This window comes from Tupaia chinensis, unplaced genomic scaffold, assembly GCF_000334495.1.
Source record: "Tupaia chinensis unplaced genomic scaffold, TupChi_1.0 Scaffold144642_1, whole genome shotgun sequence".
Lineage (NCBI taxonomy): Eukaryota > Metazoa > Chordata > Mammalia > Scandentia > Tupaiidae > Tupaia > Tupaia belangeri.
In genome coordinates this window covers 741,804-762,687 of record NW_006204503.1, presented here as the reverse complement: position 1 = coordinate 762,687, position 20,884 = coordinate 741,804, and the positions used below count along the sequence as shown (strand labels likewise).

Sequence of the window (20,884 nt, the reverse complement as noted above, 5' to 3'; positions counted from 1 at the left end):
CTAGTCCCTATTATTTTTCAAAATTTGACCAGAGAGAGAGAGAAAGGGAAGGTGAGAAAACAAATCACCAGGTCTGGGATTCAAATTACAGTTAGCCATGCGGGAGTCCAGCACCTTAGCCATCACATTACCTGCCAGGCCCTATGCTGGTATCTTTAGCCATGGTTTTCTATGAGTTCATCCTGTTTGAATTTTGCTGAGCTTCCTGAATCTCAGTAAATCTGTAAATTTATGTTTTCCATCAAATTTGGAGAGTTTTTAGCCATCATTTCTTCAAATTTGTTTTCTACACTAAACTCTTTCTCTTGTAATAGGTTGAATAATGCTATGCAAAAATATCATCTTAATCCTTGAAACTCATAAATTGTTAAACTTATTTGGAAAGAGGATCTTTGCTGATGTGATCAAAGATTTTCAAGTGAGGCAATTACCGTGAATTTTTCAAGTGGGCTCTCAATGCTACCACTGGTATCCTTATAAGACAGAGGCAAAAGAGACACAGGGGAGAAAGCAGTGTGAAGATGGACTGGAGAGAGATATGGCAACAAGTCAAGGAAGCTGGAAGAAGGCAAGGAAGGAATTCTCCCCCAGGCTCTCCAGAGGGAGTGCAGTTGTATCAACTCTTAATTTCTTATTTCTGGCCTCCAGATCTGTGAGATAATACATTTCTGGTTTTGTTTGTTTCTGTTTTTGAGAGATTCTTTTGCTACAGGGCACGTGCACTAAGGGAATGACAGAGAGAGAGAAAGTGAGAAATTAATCCCCGGGGGGGATGGCTACACTACAATCCCTTCTCTTTCATTCTTCTCTCAGGATTTTAGACACACACACACACACAATGTGAGTTTCAAGCCTCTGGGCCAAGACTTGAACTGCAGTCAGCCATCTGGAAGTCCAGTGCCTTAACTGCTACTGCTGGCCCCGAATTTCTCTCACCAAGTTTGTACTGATTTTTTTTTAATTGCCAAAAGACCATGTATGTTTACCAGAGAGAATGGGAGGAGGAGAAAGCACCCTTCATGGGCTGTGATCATGTTGCAATCCCTTTTCCCTCATTTCTCTTAACTTGTCGGAATTTTGTGTACACACACACACACACACACACACACACACGCACACACAGAGTGTGCTTTTCAAGCAGCCAAGACAGATTCAACCTGTGTAATAGGCCATGTGGAATCCAGCTCTCTTAACCACAGGGCTCGGGGCCTGCCTTGTTTGTGGTAATCTGATATACCATTCACAGGAAATGAATACTCCAATAATTATAGATATTCATGGGAGTATAATATTATTTTTCAGAACATGAATACAATGTGTAATAATTAAAAATCAGGGTAATAAGAATTCCCATCAGTTCAACTATTTGTCATTAGTTGTGTTGGGAACATTTAGAATTCTCCCTTTTTATTACTTTGAGATATATAGCAAGTCATTGTCATCTTTATCCTTTCTACTCTATGTTATAACACTAAAAATTGTTTCTCCTATATATCTATGATTTTATTTCCATTAATCAACATCCCTCTATACCCACTCCCCCAGACTCTAGCATTTATTCTTCCTCTATGAGGTCTTTTTTTTTTTTCTTCTTCAACTTCTATATATGAGGGAGAACATGTAGTATTTCTCTACTTGTGCCTGGCTTAGTTCACTTAATATGATGTCTTCCAACCTCATCCATTTAAGAGCAAGTGACAGAATTTTGCCCTTTTAAATGACTGGATATTATTCCATTTTGTGTATGAGTTTATGTGTATGTATCTTATTTTCTTTATCCATCTGCTGATGTACATCTAGATTGATTCTATATCTTGGCTATTATAATTAGTGCTGCTGTGAACATTGGGATAACAGAGATTTCTATGTTATATTGATTTCTTTCCTTTTGATATATACCTAGCACTAGGATTGATGGGTCATACTATAGTTTTGTGGGTTTTAATTTTTTGTTCATTTTTTGAGGACTGTCCATACTTTATTTCATAATGAGTATACTAATTTATTGGGTCGTTAGAAAAGTCATGACACATTTTTACATGGAAAAACACATCATGACTTTTCCAATGACCCAATATATTGTCATCAACAGTTTAAAAAAGTGTCCCTTTCTCATCCTTATGAGCATTTTTTTTTCCAATAGGGTACATGTACTCATCAGAGAGAGAGAAAGAGAGTGAGTGAGAGAAGAGAGAGAGAGAGAGAGAAATCACCCTCCAGAAGGGATGGCCATACCACAATCCTTTCTCCAGTCTCCTCTCAGGATTTTGAGGGCACACACACACACACACACACACACACACACCTAGTATGATTTTCAAGCCTTTGGGTTCAATTGAATCACATAGTCTGCCATGTGGGATCCACAACCTTAACCTCTACACCACCTGCTGGCCCCATACCAGCATTTAAAAAAATAATAGCTATTTATTTGTATTGATTTGTGATCAGTGATGTTGTGGGCTTTTGGGGGGGGGTGTTAAAGTTGATATTATTTTTAATAGGTTTATTTTCTATCATATATTTTACATGGAACATTTCAAGAAAAAAAAATTAATTACTATGATTTCAAAATGTACTCCCTGGATTGAACAAATAGCCTTTATTATTATACCTAACCAATATCTAGAAATGTGTGTAGACACTAAGTCAGCTAACAAATAAGTAAAATAACCATGTTAATGATAAACCTCAAGGATGGGGACTATGCATGATCCGTTAAGTCACTGTACCACAGTGTTTTTTTGATAACATGATTCACATTGTCTCAATCACAGATACATCCATCTTGAGGGACTGCTGATGGCAACAACTTAAAACTATGATCTTTGTAACTTTAAAAGAGAATTCCATTTAATACAAAGAAATTAAAGATTTCAGGACCCTTGATCAGAAGCTTTGGATGCTTGTACTACTACTTTGGTATAGACACATGTTCAAGTAAGGCTAAGTAAAGAGTTTCCTTTATCCACTGAAGTCACCATCCAAGATATGTGTAAACTAAGCAGTCTATAAAAACTAGCTGGTCATGAAGATGCTACCAATACAGGGCTCCTTATAACAGCGCTGACATTTTAAAAGCCTTAGCCAGAGTTACAAAAACAAAACATTTAGAGTAACAGTTACAAATACAAGCATTACTTGTTTGTTGCCTTCTATAAAGAATCATTTTTGAAATGCTAAACATGGGTTCCAACTGTGGTTCCTTCCTGGTGGGAGGAGCTGCAGGCACACAGGGGATGATCTACTGATTTACCTTCTCAGGGTACTCTGGAAGCAGTTAGACTTGGCTTGATTGTGGGAGAATCTAGTGTCCAATTTGCTAGGCAGACTTCTCCATGGCTTTCCGCAAACTGGAATGCCTTCACCAAGCAGAGGATCTCTTCCATACTTCATCTCACTGGAAGATCATTGGCATTCAGATGCTTGATAACTCTACTGGGGTCAATTATGAAGAGACCTGTTAGTGCAAGACCAGGACCTTCTAACAGCACAGCATAGCCTTGAGAAATTTGTTTCGTTAAATATGACAAAAGTGTGATGTTCATGTGGCCCAAACCTCCATTCTTCCTTGGTGTATTTGTCCAGGCAGAATGGCTAAAGTGGGAGTCCACTGAAACTGCAGCAACTTCCAATTCACATCACAAAATCCATTTCCACTTTGTCACCAAAAGCACTAATTTCTGTAGGACACACAAAGGTGAAAGTCAAAGGATAGAAGAAAAACACCAAATATTTCTCCTTGAAGTCATCAAGGCTTAGTCTTTTGACTGTCCTTCGACAACAGCTATCCCCTTAAAATAAGGAGCATACTGGGACCAGCAGTTAGCGTAATGGCTATGTCGCTGGACTCCGATGTAGTTGACCGCGGTTCGCATCCCCAACCCGGTGGCTTAAAACTCATGCTGGGCACATGTGCGTGCGTGCGTGCCCAAGATCACAAGAGGAGAATGAAGGAGAAGGGATTGTGGCGTGGCCATCCCCCATCCGGGGGGTGGGGGGGTGATTTCTCACTTTCTGTCTCTCTGTCTCTCTCTGGCGAGCCCACGCACCCTGTAGCAAAAACCTCTCAAAAAGAAATAAATAAATAAATAAATAAATAAGGGGCATACTGGGTGACTGTATGAGCCTGGTAGGAGGAACTGGTGCCAAAAGCAAACTTTACTTGTCCAGAACCAAACCACAATATGTTTGCCAAGCAAGTTCTTCCAGAAGTAGCAGGCCTAAGGGCTGCAGAGGCAGAAATGTCCCTAGGGATGGTGCTCACACGTCGGGCAACTGAGGCCCAGTGTAACCTTCCCACAGTCGCAGTCATCTTCGGTGCTGTTGTGTGCTTTTTCGTGTTTGTTGACCATTTGTATGTGTCCTTTTTTTAGCCAGAGGGCACATGCACTTTGTGTGTGTGTGTGTGTGTGTGTGTGTGTGTTTGTGCACACATGCAAAAGAGAGAAAGCACCCCCATAGAGCATTGTCTCCTCCACCTCTCCTTCCTCTTTCTCTCTTTTGGGGTTTTTAGACACAAACATGTGCCATATGTGTTTTTCAAGTTACCATGTTCAGAACTTAGAGCATGCAGTCAGCCATGTGAGATCTAGCTGCCATCGGTTATCCCTTTATGTGTTCTTTTTTTCTCAGGTTTTTACCATAGGGTACATGGCACTCGCCAGAGAGAGAGAAAGAGGGAAAGTGAGAAGTCATCCTCTGGAAAGATGGCCATGCCATGATCCTTCTCTTTCATTTTCGTTTCTGGATGTTAGGCACACATAAACACGCACCCAGTGTGGTTTTTCAGGCTGCCAGGTTTCGGACTCGACCCACTGTTAGCTATGTGGGAATCCACCACCTTCACCACCACGTGCTGACCTCTCTTATGCTCATTTTTTTTTCAGAGGTTTTTGCTATAGGGTGCGTGTGCTTGCCAGACAGACAGAGAGACATAGAGAGATAGAAAGCGAGAAATCACCCCCCCAGGGGAGATGACCATGCCGCAATCCCTTCTCCTCCATTCTCCTTTCGGGATCCTGGGCATGCACACACACACACACACGTGCCCTGTGTGAATTTAAGCAACCGGGTCCAGGACTCAAACCATGGTCGGCTACATGGGAGGCTAGCAACATAGCCATTATGCTACCTGCTAGTCCCTTATGCTCATTTTTTAATTGAGTTGGTTGGTTGGTTATTTGTCCTACTGAGTTGGTTGACTAAGCATATTCTCTTTTACGTTATGGAACATGATAAAAGCTGTTTTTGTTCATTTGTTTTAAGACAGGGTCTTACAATGTCATCAAGATTTTCCTGCCTCAGCCTCCTAGCTAGAACTATACGCACAAGCCACTATTCCTGGCTCTCTCTTTTTTTTTTTTTTTGAATTTTCTGTAGGACACATGTGCTCTTCAGAGAGAGACAGAGATGCACAGAGAGAAAAAATGAGAAGTCAGCCACCAGTGGGGATGGCCATGCCACAGTCCCTTCTCTTCCACTGCCCTCAGGATTTGGGACATGCATACACACCTACTATGTTTTTCAAGCTGCTGGCTCTGGGACTTGAACCATGTAGTCAGTCATGTACGATACAGCCACCTTACCCCCCGACACTGCCTGATGGTCCCATTATTTTGTTGAGAGAGAGAGTGAGAGAGAGAGAACAAAAACAAAAGTAAAACAGCCTCAACAGGGTCCTATCACAGTGCGATCCCTCCCTGAGCCTTTCAACCAGCCGGGATCATAGACATTCTCACGTTGACCAGGGCTCCAAGCCCTTGATCTTTCATTTGGCTTCCAGCGTTACAGTGTGAAACCCTAGCACCTGTGCCAGCCCAGCTGGGTTGCAGACTCCATCTTCATTATTTGTTTATTTTGTGATGTGGAGCACATGCACATGAGAGCAAAAGAGGAAACACCCTTGACAGGGTCTCATCACATGGTGATCCTCTTTCCCCATCCCTCAGCTCCTCAGGATTTTGGGTACTCACATGGATGCCCAGTGTGTCTTTTAGCCAACCTAAGGATCTGAGCCCACAATTGACCGTGTGGATTCTGGCACAGTACAGAACACTATAGGCTAGGCTAGGCCTCAGATTCCTTCATAACCCAGAATCCCAGGAATCTACTATCAATCAGTTGAAGTTGGCATGTTTTAAATTAATATTTTAAAGAAATATCTTATAGAGCAATCTAGTTCTAGAGTTGGTGTCTTAAATCAGATTAATCAGAAACTATTTCATGGGCTTAGAAATTTGTATGTGAGTATAAGGAGACAATTTTTGTCTTTCTCCCAAATTAATAAAATGACTTTTGGGCATTGTTCCAATGTAATTAATTGTATAGAAATTCATGCAAATTACCCAGTTAGAGACATTTCTTTTATAAAAATTTATTTTTATCATCTGGTTCAGTAGTTAGCCTTCTGGAAAATAAAGTCATGGATTTATTAGTCTATTTTCCATATATCTTTTAAAATATATTAATATTTGGGGGCTGGCAGGTGGCGTGGTGGTTAAGGGCACTGGTCTCTCACATGGTCGATCACGGTTCAAATCTTGGAACTGGCGACTTGCTTTCTCATTTTCCCTCTTTCTCACTCTGTCCCTCTCTGGTCAAATGAATATGTATATTAACATTTGATACTAAAGTAACATACTTTAGATTGAAAAAGTATTTAGAATCTTAAAATCAGTCATTAAATCTGGAGAGTTTGGGACCAGCGGGTGGCATGGTGATTAAGGCACTGGACACGCCCATATGGCCAACCGTGGTTCAAGTCCCGATCTTGGTGGCTTGCTTTCTTACTTCCCTGCTCTCTCTGTGTCTCTCTCTGGGCAAATTTAAAAAAATATGTGAATGAATAAATAAGAGAATTCTTTCTAAGAAGATATCTGGAGAGTTTTGTCATAGATCAAAGAAGGTCTGAAAACAAAAATTAGTCACGCCCCCTCTTTTTTGGAGATTTTTGCTATAGGGTGTGTGCACTCACTGGAGAGACAGACAGAAAGCAAGAACTTACCCTCCAGGAGTGATGGCCATGACACAATTCCTTCTCTTCTGTTCTCCTGGGATCTTGAGCGGGCACACACACACATGCTCCTGGCATGAGTTTGAAGCCACTGGGTATGGGACTCAAACCACCGTCAGCCATGTGAGAGTCCAGCAATGTAATTGCTATACCATCTGCTGGTCCCTCACCCCCTTTCTTGTAGAAGAACTTTAAGCTTTAAATGCAAGGAAGCACTTGATATTTTTATTGCATAGTACTGAATAGGAGTTAGGAAGGACCTAATGGCTTCTTTAATGTTCTCCTCAGAGCTCTTGATACTCATGTAGAATAATTGTTAAAAGCATAGAGGCCCAGCCTACATGATACAGTTAGTAGTCCAGTGGTTTGGATCCTTGGCCCAGTCACCCTGAAACACGTCTAGTGTGTATGACTAAGATACTGATGAGCTAGAAGGCTGGAGGAAGAGGACCATGGTGTGGCCAGACCCTGCCCAAAATGCTACTTCTACCCCATCCCCTCTCATGCACACTTATATACACATACTCTAAAATGAATTTAATTTTTTTACAAAAATGGACCGGGATGCCAAAGTCCCTTGAGTTTGGCTTGGACAAACTATTAATATTTAACCTTGCTCTGTTTCAGTTTTCTCAATGGGTTTGTGGTGAAGAATTTTGGTGTCTTTACTTACATAATTGTGAGGAATACACATATATGCATATATGTGTATGTGTACATGCATACATTGTCATGTAGAGCATTTAGAACAATCTAAGGACATTCATTGTAAGCACTCTACTTGTTATCATTCATCTTTACACATCAAACAATATCATTCCTCAAACGCTCACCAGTTCTATTGGGTTGTCAGGAACGTCATCACACAGTTTTGCATAGAAAAGCAGAAAAATATGTCATGAATTTCTTTTTCTCATGAAAGAGGATTAAACTTTATTTAAAAATGTAATGTCATAATTACATAAGGTGTTTGTTCTTTTTGTAAATAGGTTTCCTAACTTATTAAAAGAGCTATTTGTTCAAGAAATTTGTTCAGATCCAAGAAGAATAGACCAATGTACCTACTCAGGCCATAATATTCTTCATAAAATGGCTGTAAGAGAAAACGACACTAAGAAACATGGATCTGTGAACATAGCCACTGCTCTTTGCTCCCTCTCAGTTTGATTTAATTTAATACTCTTCTACAATGGAAAATTATTTACAATAAAGAGAGAGACTGGAAGGAAGAAGAAAATGGAAACAAGATGTCATTTCTTCTTACTACCCAGCAGATTTACCATATGTTTTAAAATGATGTTTGGCCATCTACAGTAAATGAAACAAAATACTTTTAAAAATAATGTTAACACTTTACACTATTTATACTACCAAACTCTCCCTCCCCTAGGAACACATTCATCTTACTGAGCAAAGGTTTATTTAAGCTCCACTTACATCTATGTTGTTTTTAGCTCATTTCCTTTTCTAAAAAGCAATTGGTGAGTTTATTTCCCAGTTTAGCTGTTATAATAAAATATAAAAGGCATTTCTGTTTTGGCCTTTAGTATAGCATTATCAAAAGCTATGAAATGCACAGCAAAATATAGGACAGTATAAAATTAGAAACTGCTGGTGTTTCTTTAGCAGCAGTCACTGCACTTGCAGTTGTTCTTCTCCTCCTGCCACCAGCACAAATCTCAAAGTCACCTCTGTGTATAACAAACCCGTGTGGTTTTTTAAAAAAAGGAACAGTCTTATTATTCACATATCATAAAACTTGCCCTTTAAAGTATATAATTCAGTAAATTGTATTATATACACAGAGTTGTGTAATCATTGTCACTATACATTTAGGACATTTTCTTCACTCCAAAGAAACTTGTACCCATTAGCAGTCAGCCTCACACCCCAACCCCCATTCTCCCAGGCACTGGCAACCACTAATCTACTCCTGTCTCTATGGATTTACCTATTCCAGACATTTCGTATAAATGGAATCATAAATATGTGGCCTCTGTGACTGGCTTATTTCACTTTAACATAATGATTTTAAGATTTATCTGGAGCCAGCAGGTGGCATGGTGATTAATGCACTGGACTCTCACATGGCTGGCTGTCGTTTGAGTCCCAGATCTGGAAGCTTACTTTCTCAATTTCCCTCTCTCTCTCTCTCTTTCTCTCTCTCTCTCTCTGTTTTTCTTTCTAGTAAGCATAAGTGCCCTGCAGCAAATTAAAAAAAATAATAAAATTAAATAATTCTTTAAGATTTGTATATGTTGAAGTATGTATAAGTACTTCCCTTTCTATTATCAAATAACATTCCATTGTATGGATATACCACATTTTGTTACTTCATTTACCAGATGCTGGGTTAGTTCTCGCTGTTGATTATTATGAACTATGCTGCTTTTAACATTCATGTCCAATTTTTTTTGTATGGTCATATTTTAAAAAGTTATTTAATTTTATTTATTATTATCTATTTAGTAATACAATTATTATTTTTATAATAATTATAGAGAGAGGCAGAGAGAAAGGGAAAGTGAGAAAGCAAGCCACCAGGTCTTGGACTGAACTGTAGTCAACCATGTGGTAGTTCAGTGCCCCAGCCACCACACCACCTGCTGGCCCCCGAACATGTTTTCATTTTTCTTGAGTGTATGTGGGGAGTATATCTAGCTGTACTTGTTAAAAGAAAAGCCTGATACTCCAAGATGAAGTGCTCACAAAAAAGAAGACATGGTAACTCTCTGTCTGTAAGAACCACACCAGAAAGGACTAATCATTAGTGCTTGATAGTAAGAAGAAAAAAGACTTAACGTATAGATATTTCTTACTTAAGAACAGTTCAAGCACAGTGGGTTAGGAATTACAAATGCTTGTCATTACACTAATCATCCTAGAGTCCTCTGGTTGCAAAGCAGTGTTAGCTGTGGGGAGCTTTGGCTCTCAGGCCTCCCTGTGTCTGGCTTTGCACTTGGTGTGCCCATTGAAGTCAGGGCACATCAGGTAGGTCCATTGCCATGTACACCCTTGATCTCAGAAGCTCTGGGCTTGGGCTGCAAATGTTACTAGTTGACTCATCTGAAAACAAACTCCTGTTCTGCTCAAACACATTTGATATCCCTGTACTGTACTGATGTCTTTCCAGTCCTCAGCCTAACACTCGTGGTAGCTAGCTTTTCAGATACAGAATTTAATATAGAACCCGCAAGAGCTCTGTTCAGTCTGAGGTGGGGAAGGCTCAACCAGTCAAGTGTTTGTTCACCGCGCAGACTGTGTGCGTTTACACAGATTTAATCTCAACTTTGAAAACACTATTAGTTTGCACTGTTGGTGAACTGGATTTTCTCCCTATTAATTATACTTATAAAGTGGTTATCATATTTTTTAAAGATCTAGACTTAATTTTCTTTGTTATTAAGTTAAAATACTTATCTTGTGCCCCATTCAAACACAACACAAATTTTCTTTTCATTAATGTGGGATACTGTAACTGTTTTACTTAAAGGTTTTAGTTGTACCCATATAACACTGAGCTGTTGAAATGTTCACTGTTCTGTGCTTTCGAGTAAAACGCCAATTAAAATTGTATAAAAATAGTCTGATAGATAATTTCAGTATTTCATAAAGTCTTATAAAGTTTTTAAAGTTTACAAAGTCTTTATTTTTTTATTTTTAAAAAGAATTGTTTATTGGGACCAGCAGGTAGTGTAATGGCTATCTTGCTGGGCTCCCATGTAGTCAACTGTGGTTCAAGTCCCGGACCCAGTGACTTAAACTCATGCCGGGTTCCTGTGCATGCGTACCCAAGATCCCGAGAGGAGAATGGAGGAGAAGGGATTGTGGCATGGCCATCCCCCCTGGGGGGTGATTCCTCGCTTTCGGTCTCTCTGTCTCTCTTTGCCTTTCCAGCAAGCGCACGCGCCCTATAGCAAAAAAAAAAACAAAAAAAAAAAACAAAAAACTATAAAAATTTATTTATTAATTCCATTTATTATTACCATCATTATTATTATTTTTAATTTGACCAGAGAAAGACAGAGAGAGGAAGGAAAAGTGAGAAAGCAAGCTACCAGGTCCAGAACTCAAACCTCAGTCATCCATGTGGGAATCCAACACCTTGAACCACCACACCACATGCCGGTCCTGTAAAATCTGTCTCTTTTTCTTTTTCTTTCTCTTTCTTTCTTTCTCCCTTTATTTATTCTCTCTGTCTCTCTCTCTCTTTCTTCCATTTTCTTTCTTTGACACGGGATCTCTTGATGTTATGATCCTCCTGCTTTAGCCTCCAGTCACTGGAATTGTGAGCACTGCCGTTAGGTTGGATTAGGAATTGAACCTGGGCCTCACATGTGGTCCCAGCCTATGGAGCAGTTTCTAAATAGCACATATCACAGTGGCTGGGTATATGAAGTCTTTATTTTAATTGATACTCCCAAGTTACTTTTACAATGCATAATTTCGGAGATTGCTTGTCTCTGTCTGTTTTGTGCTATGACTAACAGAATACCACAGACTGGTTTATTTATAATGAACAGAAATTTATTGTCTCATAGTTCTGGAAGCTGAGAAGTCCAGTAACAAGGTGCTGGTGTCTGCAATGACCTTCTTGCTGTGTCACAACATGGAGGAAGGTGACAGGGTTAGTGAGAGAGCAAGAGGGGGCTGAACTTAGCCATTTACAAGTAACCTACTTCCAAATTAATGTTAATTCATTCGCGAAGGTAGTGCACCCATAACCCAAATACCTCCTCTTGGGCCCCACCTCCCAACATTGCTGCACTGGCGGTCAACTTTCCAACGCATGAACTTTGGGAGATACATTCAAACCATAGCACTTGTTTAGACAAGTAATGAACTCATATAGAACAGTTAAGTGAAAGCTTAAAAAAATCTATCTGGATCTGTTGTCTATAGCCTTTGATAAATTATCTATGCATATATATCTATTACACATTACACACACACACACACTCACACACACACCACCATCTGGTGGTGGCATAGGCAGTTAGGGCTATTGAATCCTACATGGCCGACTGCTTGTTTTATGCCCTGAACCTCGCAGCTTGGAAAAAAACACACCAGGTACGTATGCATGCATGCCCCAAACCCCGTGGAGACTCGAGGAGAAGGCAATGTGGCATGGCCATTCCCCCACCCCAGAGGATGCTTTCTCACTTCTCTTTCTAAATTTTCTACATTAATTCACTATACACCATCACAACACACAAATGAATTTTCCATCCAAAATACACTGTGCATTGGTTCAATCAAGCATATCAACATACATGTTCTCAGCAAATAATTTTCCCTTTCTCTTTCTCCTTCTCTTTCTCTCTCTCTCTGGTGAGCGCAAGTGCCCTATAGCAATTTTTTTTTTTTTTAAAAAGTGGCTTGAACAGTTAGGGAACTGACTATATTACAAATCTTACTTAAGACTTTTAAGTGGGGCTAGCAGGTGGCATGGTGATTAGGGTGCTGAACTTCTACATGGCCAATTGTGGTTCAAGTCCCAGACCTGACAGCTTGCTTTCTCACTTTCTCTCTGGTGAGTGCATGTGCCCTGTAACAAACTTAAAATCATAATAATGATAAATAAAACTTAATAAGTAATTCTTAAAAAATATTCTAGAGGTACAAAGAGTCCATGGAATATATGACCAGAATGCTGGCTATTTGTCTCTGTGTTTCTCCTGGCTTTGTTCTCAGTTTGTTAGCTTTGTCCTGAGGCTCGCTTTGTTCACTGGGGCAAGAGAGCAGGCAACAGGAGCTGAGACAGCAATTTTCCTTGTTTATATCCGGCAAGACATCAAAACCTTTCTTTGAACTATGAAATAAAAAGGGTTTTCTGGCACTGGTAGTTGCGTAGCTGGCCCGGCATGGGAAGGGTTCTCTGCTTGCATCACACGACCTCCCTGAGCACTCTGGATTTGCACACAGGTGGATGCTCTGGGTAGACTGAGACTGGGGGGATTACAGTATAAAGACTCTGTTGGGAGCACCTGTGTGTGTGTGTCTTCCTCATGGAAGAAATGAATAAACTTAGGAAAAAAGTTTTTTTACTTTTGTCTAATTAGTTTTAGTATATAGTTGGTAGGGAACTGTCATACATGGGAATATGGGAAGGGACGATCTTTCCCTGAGTCATCATTCTGCAAGAGAAAAAGAGGAAATAACTGAACAAATACTTCTAGGAAGGGAAATGGAGGGATAAATGATCTAGAATGTAATAAATTATGCCTGTACCATGAATAGGAAAAATTTATATTCAATAAAAATTAAATGTCATGTATTACCATACTAGAATACAAAAGGAAAGTAAGGGGAGAGTAAATTGGAGTGATTTCACAATTGTCTTCACTTACCATCCGTTGGGGCTATTTAGTTGTATGTTAAGAAAACCCAGTTTGAAATGGCTTTAAGTGTAAAAGATTTTGATGAAGGATGATGGAATCTTAGACAGAAAACTAATGCTGAGGGCAGGATAGAAATTCAGGTCAACCTCTGAAAAACTGGCACCATGGATGGAAAAATCACCAGTGCTCCCTCCGAGTGTCTTTTTGTTTTCTATCTGAAGATGGATCGACTGCCTTTGCTTTCCTGTCCTACCCCAAGGGAGATAAAGCTGCTGATGGCTCCAGAGTTTTTTTCACTCAGAGCTTCACAGCTACCGCAGAACCAAGTCGCTACTACTATTTGAATGTATATGTTTCTAACAGCCCACCCTTACCCAAGGGTTTACTTTACAAGGTTTCAATAACCCATGGTCAACCATGGTCAGAAAACATTAAATGGAAAATTTCAGCAGTAAATGATTTTCATAAGTTTCAACTCCCTATTGTTATGAGTAGCGTGATGAAATCTCCTGCCATCCCTTTCTGTAGTGCCAGCAGGCGGGTTGGCCCTTTGTCCAGTGTATCTACTCTGCATAGGCTCCCCTTGCTCACTGGTAACTGTCTTGGTTATCAGATCAAATGTTGGTAGTACTCTATTTTAATATTGTTGTTGTTAATCTTTTACTGTGTCTGAAAGGTATGTATGTATAAATAAATCAGAGTTTATCATAGCTATAGATGCTCCACTGTAAGTAAAAAATATTTTCAATAGAAAAGGCATTTAATACCCTGATAAACCCATCATAAAGTTGAAAAATATCATAAGTCAAACCATTGTAAACAGATGTTTCTTCACTTACGGTCGGGTTAGATTCTGATAAACCCATCATAGAGTTCAAAAATTGTAAGTGGAAACATATTTTTCGTTTAGAGAGAGATTTTTATTTTTTTGAGATGTTTTTGCTATATATAGGGTGTGTGCACCCATCAGAAAGACAGAGAGAGACAGAGAGACAGAGAGTGAGAAATCCCCTCCCAGGGGAGACGGCCACACCACAATCCCTTCTCCTCCATTTTCCTCTCAGGATCTTGGGCACGTGTGCACATGCACCTGGTGTGAGTTAAGCTACCAGGTCTGGGACTCAAACTGCTGTTGACTACATGGGAGTCCAGTAACATAGCTATTACGCCAACTGCTGGTCCCTAGAGAGAGATTTTTGCTATAGGGTGCATGCACTCATTGGAGACACAGAGAGAGACAGAGAAACAGAAAGTGAGAAGTCCCCCTTGGGGGGGGGGATGGCCACACCGCAATCTCTTCTCCTCCAGTCTCCTCAGTTTTTGGGCATGCGCTCACATGCGCCCAGTCTGAGTTTTAAGCTGCCAGGTCTGGGACTTAAACCATGGTCAACTACATGGGAGTCCAGTGACGTATTCCTTATGCCATCTGCTGGTCCCTAAGTGGAAACATCTTAAGTTGGAGATGGTCTGCGATAACTACCCACTCTTATGCTATGTTTTAACCAAATCAAACTGCTTGCAGTTGCCCGTATGTTGATAGAAATTAAAGCTGGATTATGGAGATGCGGGGAGGCATTATATTCTTTTAGCTGCTTCTAATATGTTAAGTAATTTAATATTAATTAATTTAAAAGTTGGTGGTGGGGGAAAGGCTTCATTAAACTTAAAAAGGGTTGGGACAATCAAACAAAAGGCCGTATGAAAAACATGGAAAATTTAACTGTGGCATGGAGAAGATAGATTTGTGGGGCCTTGAACTTTTCTTGGAATAGAGTGGCGGATTATGGGGACAGAACCGCAGAGTGGGAGGCTGTGGCTGTGTGGGAGACAGGAAAGAAGAACAAAGAGAAAATGAGTTCTAACCCACGAGAGAGGACACAAAAACAGTCAGTTCAGTTTTCCTCATGACAATAGGATTAGAACAGGACGAGCTAGTCATCTCATAGGGCTGTCTTCATTTGACGATGGGATTGCAGGTATCTGGTTCAGGGGATTTGGAAGGTGAAAACTCTGGCTTCTGCCAGGCTAGAATCATTGCTCCATTCTGGCTAGTCCAGTATAGCCAGTCTGATCTCTTGGCGTAACTGGTGTCATCTCCAACCAATCCATGCCCAACCAATCCTAGCCTTGCTAGGAGAGAGGGTCAGAGCCAATTTATCCTGGCTTTCCACTTTCTCCTGTCATGAAAAATGTGGGGGAAAACTTGTTTTTAATTAGAAAAAAAATTAGCAGAGCCTCATATTCAGAGTTTTCACACACAAAAGCAATCCCTAAAATGTACTTGGAATCACCAAGATTACTCTTATATACATTTGAGTAACACCTCATTCTTTAAAAAATGTGGTCACCTTTATCATGTTGTCAGATCTTTACGGCACTTCTCCTGAGTGAGGCAGTCATTGCAAGGTCTTTTTTTTTTTTTTTTTTGAGAGGTCTTTGCTATAGGGCGCATACACTCGCCAGACAGACAGACAGAGACAGAGAGACAGAAAGCGAGAAATTGCCCCCCAGGGGGACGGCCACGCTGCAATCCCTTCTCCTCCATTCTTCTCTCGGGATCTTGGGCACGCACGCACACGTGCCTGGCATGAATTTAAGCTACTGGGTCCGGGACTTGAGCCGCGACCAATTACATGGGAGTTCAGCAACATAGCCATTACTCCAACTGCTGGTCCCACAAAGTCATTTTACAGAAGGCAAAAAAATAAATAAGAAAATAAAAAGTAAACCCAAAACATTCCTTTTTTGTTTTACTTTAGTAGTTACGGTGTCCTTCAATTTGGCCTTTTGATTCTAGCACATAGTGGGGACTCAATAACTATCTATTGGTTGAATGCTATTTAACATGATTGAATTTACGATACTGATTTTTTATGCAGTTTTTAAAAATAATTATTTTATTTAACTATTTATTTTGGGCTTGCAGGTGGCCTGGTGGTTAAGGAGGCTGGACTCCCACATGGCTGATCATGGTTCAAGTCCTGGACTTGGCAGCTTGCTTTCTCACTTTCTGTCTCTTTCTCTTTCTGGTCAATTAAAAATTATAATAATAAAATAAATAATGATGATGAATAAAATTATAAAAAAGAGAATTATTTTATTTAACTTTATTTATATATTTTAATTTAACTATAGAGGGATACACATACACACACACACACACACACACACACACAGAGGGAGACAACTGCCAGATCCAGGACTCAAACCACGGTCCACAGGAATCCAGTACCCTTAACTACCATGCCACCTGTCAGCTCCTTATACAGTTTTTTTTTAGCTCCTCTTGGCCTCTTCCAGTGTACTCTTCTTGTGTAGGAAGAAATCACTTTGCAAGCAGTTTAGACAAGTGAAATTTTTGTTTATTCATTTCTTTTGAGAGAAAAAGAGAGAGACCCTGCTCCCCCCTCCAAGGGTCCTCATGCTGTGATTCACCCCCAGTTTCAACTAGCCCAGATCAGAGGCATGTCATGTATAGGGAGGCCCCACAGTGCAAACCAAGGGCTTTCCCTTGCAGGTCCAGTTGCATTACGGCAGTACTACCATCTGGCCCTGAAAGGTAAATTTTTATTGAAAAAAAAACTGAATTAGAATTGGCATCTTGAGTTGTTATCTACCCCTAAAAATTTGGTGTCAAGCCATCACCATGGTCAGCCTTGTGGGAGTCCAATACCTTAACTGCCACGTCACCTTGCAAGGCCCTATTATAATTAATACCTTCATCGACTAAATAGTCTCTTTTAGGCATGATAATAAAATAATATTATTGTGGGAACCAGCATTTTAGCATAATGGCTATGTCGCTGGACTCCCATGTAGTCGACCACGGTTCACGTCCCGGACCTGGTGGCTTAAAACTCATGCCGGGCACGTATGCGTGCGTGCCCAAGATCCCGAGAGGAGAATGGAGGAGAAGGGATTGCAGTGTGACCATCCCCTCTGGGGGGTGATTTCTCGCTTTCTGTCTCTACGTCTCTGTCTGTCTGGCAAGCGCACGCGCCCTATAGTGAAAAAAAAAGTCTCAAAAAAAATTATTGTGATTACCTTTATCATGTTATAAGATCTCTCTGGTCAATTTAAAAAATCGTTAAAAACATATCTTAGAAGTTTTAAATGAAAAAAAAATCCCTTTAAATTGTTAAATTAAAATTAAAGAAAAAAAAGAACTTCATTGTTACAGGCTAAAGTATGGCATATGAGAAGTCTGATAATGAACTGGAGTGGAATTAACCATACTTCTCAGCGTTTACTGAGTGATACTCGAAGTTATCAAAAACGGTATGTAGATATCATTAATTGTATTGCTGCTGAGATTGATAATGCTCTTTTTCAGATATCTAAAACATTACAACAGGGACCAGCAGATGGCATAATGGTTACATCGCTGGACTCCCACATAGTTTACTGCAGTTTGAGTCCTGGACCTGGTGATTTAAAACTCATGCTGGGCTCATGTGAGTACGTACCCAAGATCCCGAGAGGAAAATGAAGGAGACGGGATTGCAGTGTGGCCATCTCCCCGGGAGGTAATTTCTCACTTTCTGTCTCTCTGGTGAGTACACACACCCTACAGCAAAAATCTCTGAAAAAGAAAAAAAAGAAAATTACAACAAAGACACACATGAGGACACTCTAATCAATCAAAAAATCAGAATCTGGGAGTGTATAAGCATTTCAGGCAAAACCGGTACTGTGTACTTTTACAGATGGAAAAAGTTAGGTCCAAAGAGATTATGATGTTACATACCTCATTCTTTAGAGTTAATAAATTAGGTAATAGGACTTTTTAAGATTGTCCAGCAATCTCTTGTCAGTTTATGCTGGAGGGTTTTAACTCTCATCCTGGCAGGTCTTTATTTCAAAACTTTACTTATGGCATGATATAATTTATTTTTTATCTTAAATAAATTTGGTGATTGCATTTATAAAATATAGGGAGAAATGATTAATTAGTACATTTATTTTTATGCATTTGTTCTCTAAAAATGTTTATTGTGCTCCATTTATATTTAAAGCTGATTCTCAATTAATTTCTTCGGATATGAATTTGTCTTTTCCTCCGTCTCTAATATATCCTAGCTTGTTCCTTGGCTTTCATGTAAATATAAAGCTCCCCAAGCTGCATGCAGATTTTCCATAGCTTACTGGGAAAAGCTATAATGAGGTTATAGATCTAGGTGGTTGTTTTTTTTTTTTTTTGAAACTTTTGCTATAGGGCACGACGTACACTCACTGGAGAGACAGAGAGACACAAAGCACCCTCTCCCCCGCCCCAGGTAGGATGGCCACCGCAATCCCTTCTCCTCCAATCTCCTCTCAGGATTTTGGGCCCCCACACACATGTGCCCAGTGTGTGTGTGTGTGGGTGTGTGTGTGTGTGTTTGAAAAGTTTTTGCTATAGGGTGCGTGTGCTCGCCAGAGAGAGAGACAGAGAGACAAAAAGCGAGAAATCACCCCCCGACGGGGATGGCCATGCCACAATCCCTTCTCCTCCATTCTCCTCTCAGGATCTTGGGCACGCACGCACACGCGCCTAGTGTGAGTTTAAGCCACTGGGTCCGGGATTCCAACTGCGGTTGACTACATGGGAGTCCAGCGACATAGCCATTACACCAAGTGGTTTTAAACCACCTGGCTTAGGACCCCCACCGGGGTCAACTATGTGGCAGTCCAGTAGTGTAAATATTACAACATCTGCTGGTCCCCTAGAATGTAGTTTTTTTTTTTTTTCTTCTTTTTTAATTCAGTAAGTCTATGGCACTATTTTTTAAAAGAATTATTTATTTATTTATTTTATTTATTTATTTTATTTAATAATTATTATTTTTTAACATTTGCTATAGGACACACATGCCCACCAGAGAGACAGGGATAGACAGACAGACAGAGAGACAGTGAGAATGGAAGCCGCTAGGTCTGGGACTCAAACTGCAGTTGGCCATGTGGGAGTTCAATGCCTAAACCGCCATGCCACCTGTTGGCCCCTAGCACTATCTTTTTTACAGGGAAATTTTCTTCGGCTTAAGTGCTACCATCATCTCTGGAAGATTTCCTTGATTAGAGCCACACAGTTCCACATTTCTACTTTTTCAAAGCAGTTTCTTTCCCTTAAGAAATAAAATTTTCCCCCCAAACCAAAACAAAGTAAATAATGAAACAAAACAACATCCTGTGATCTGCATGAAAAAAATCTTCCCTTTAAGGGACTAGGTGTAGGAAAGAAAGTATGAAGTTCATGTTCTGATTTGTCTTCGTTAATGCCTTGTATGTATATAGCTATAATTTAAAAAAATATTTAATTTTATTTATTCATTCATCCATTCTAATTTGGCCAGAGAGAGACACAGAGAGAGAGAAAGGGAAAGTGAGAAAGCAAGCCAGATCCGGGACTCAAACCACAGCCAGCCATGTGGGAGTGTCCAGCACCTTAACCACCACACCAACTGCTGGTCCCCTATAGTTATAGTTAAAGACATGGGTATACACTTGATCATTTACATTTATTTACATTTTATGATTCAGAAATTAAGTCTTTCTCTATCCTGGAGCTATTTGATAATCATATTAAGAAAAACAAACAAACAAACAAACAAACAAAAAAACCCATTGTATTCTTTGTGCTCCTACTGGTGAGGTATGAGGGGCTAACCTGAGGGAGCCTGAAGGACCTGTAGAACAAGCAGAACTTACCTTCAGAGAGGAATGCTTCAAATTGGTCCACAGATAAACTGGAAACACTGTTCCTGGTGGTGCAGGTGCAAGAAGTAATAAGCTTGATGGAGAGACATCATTTACAATGACAATGGCACACTTACCTTTTTTATGAATGGAGCATCACACTGAACTGGACGCATATCCTTACGTCAGTAGTGCATGTGGAGATCCCTCATTTGTCTGGTGAAAGCAGTACGGATGAAGTGGAGGGTAGTGTGAACCTGGCCAAACATGAGCCTGACACAAATCTTGTGGCCTCAATGAAGAAAGAAGGGGTGATACTTCTTAGAGAAGCAATGGGGATTTACATTAGCACCTCAAAACAGAGTTCACTCAGGGCACTATCTTGCCTACAGTGAATGGAGATCAGTAGACCCAATGGAGCAGCCAGCACTGAAAACTGAGTGCAAGTCTCAGCCTCCCCCTTCAAAAACCCAGGCCGAGCTATTGGTATCCAAGTCCCCACTTGTATGATCTCCCTTAGAGAAACCTTCCCGACATCAGCAGAGGAACTCTGTTGCATGTTCACCACTGAAGAGCTGGTTCAGGCCTTTACCCATGCTCCTGCCACTTTTGAAGCAGACAGAAGTGGGAAGTGTCACATGGCAGATGGCAACATCTCTGGAATTCACTGATCTGGTCTCTGAGAAACATTGTGATGAAGTGGAGGCGCGGCTAGAGGAGTGCTTCCTCACTCTCACCTTGGCCTTCATTGACAAGATTGAAGAGCCTAAGCTGTCTGTGGAAGGCCAAAGCCTCCCTGCTCCTGAGGAATAGTGCCGCAGGGCTGGCAGCAGAACTGCAATGCTTT

At 40.4% G+C, this 20,884-nt stretch overlaps 1 pseudogene; it reads left to right on the top strand.

The window, feature by feature from the left end:
- The first annotated feature begins 3,338 nt into the window (after positions 1-3,338).
- Positions 3,339-20,850, top strand: LOC102493654 (activator of 90 kDa heat shock protein ATPase homolog 1 pseudogene; annotated as a pseudogene).
- The last annotated feature ends 34 nt before the right edge of the window (positions 20,851-20,884 follow it).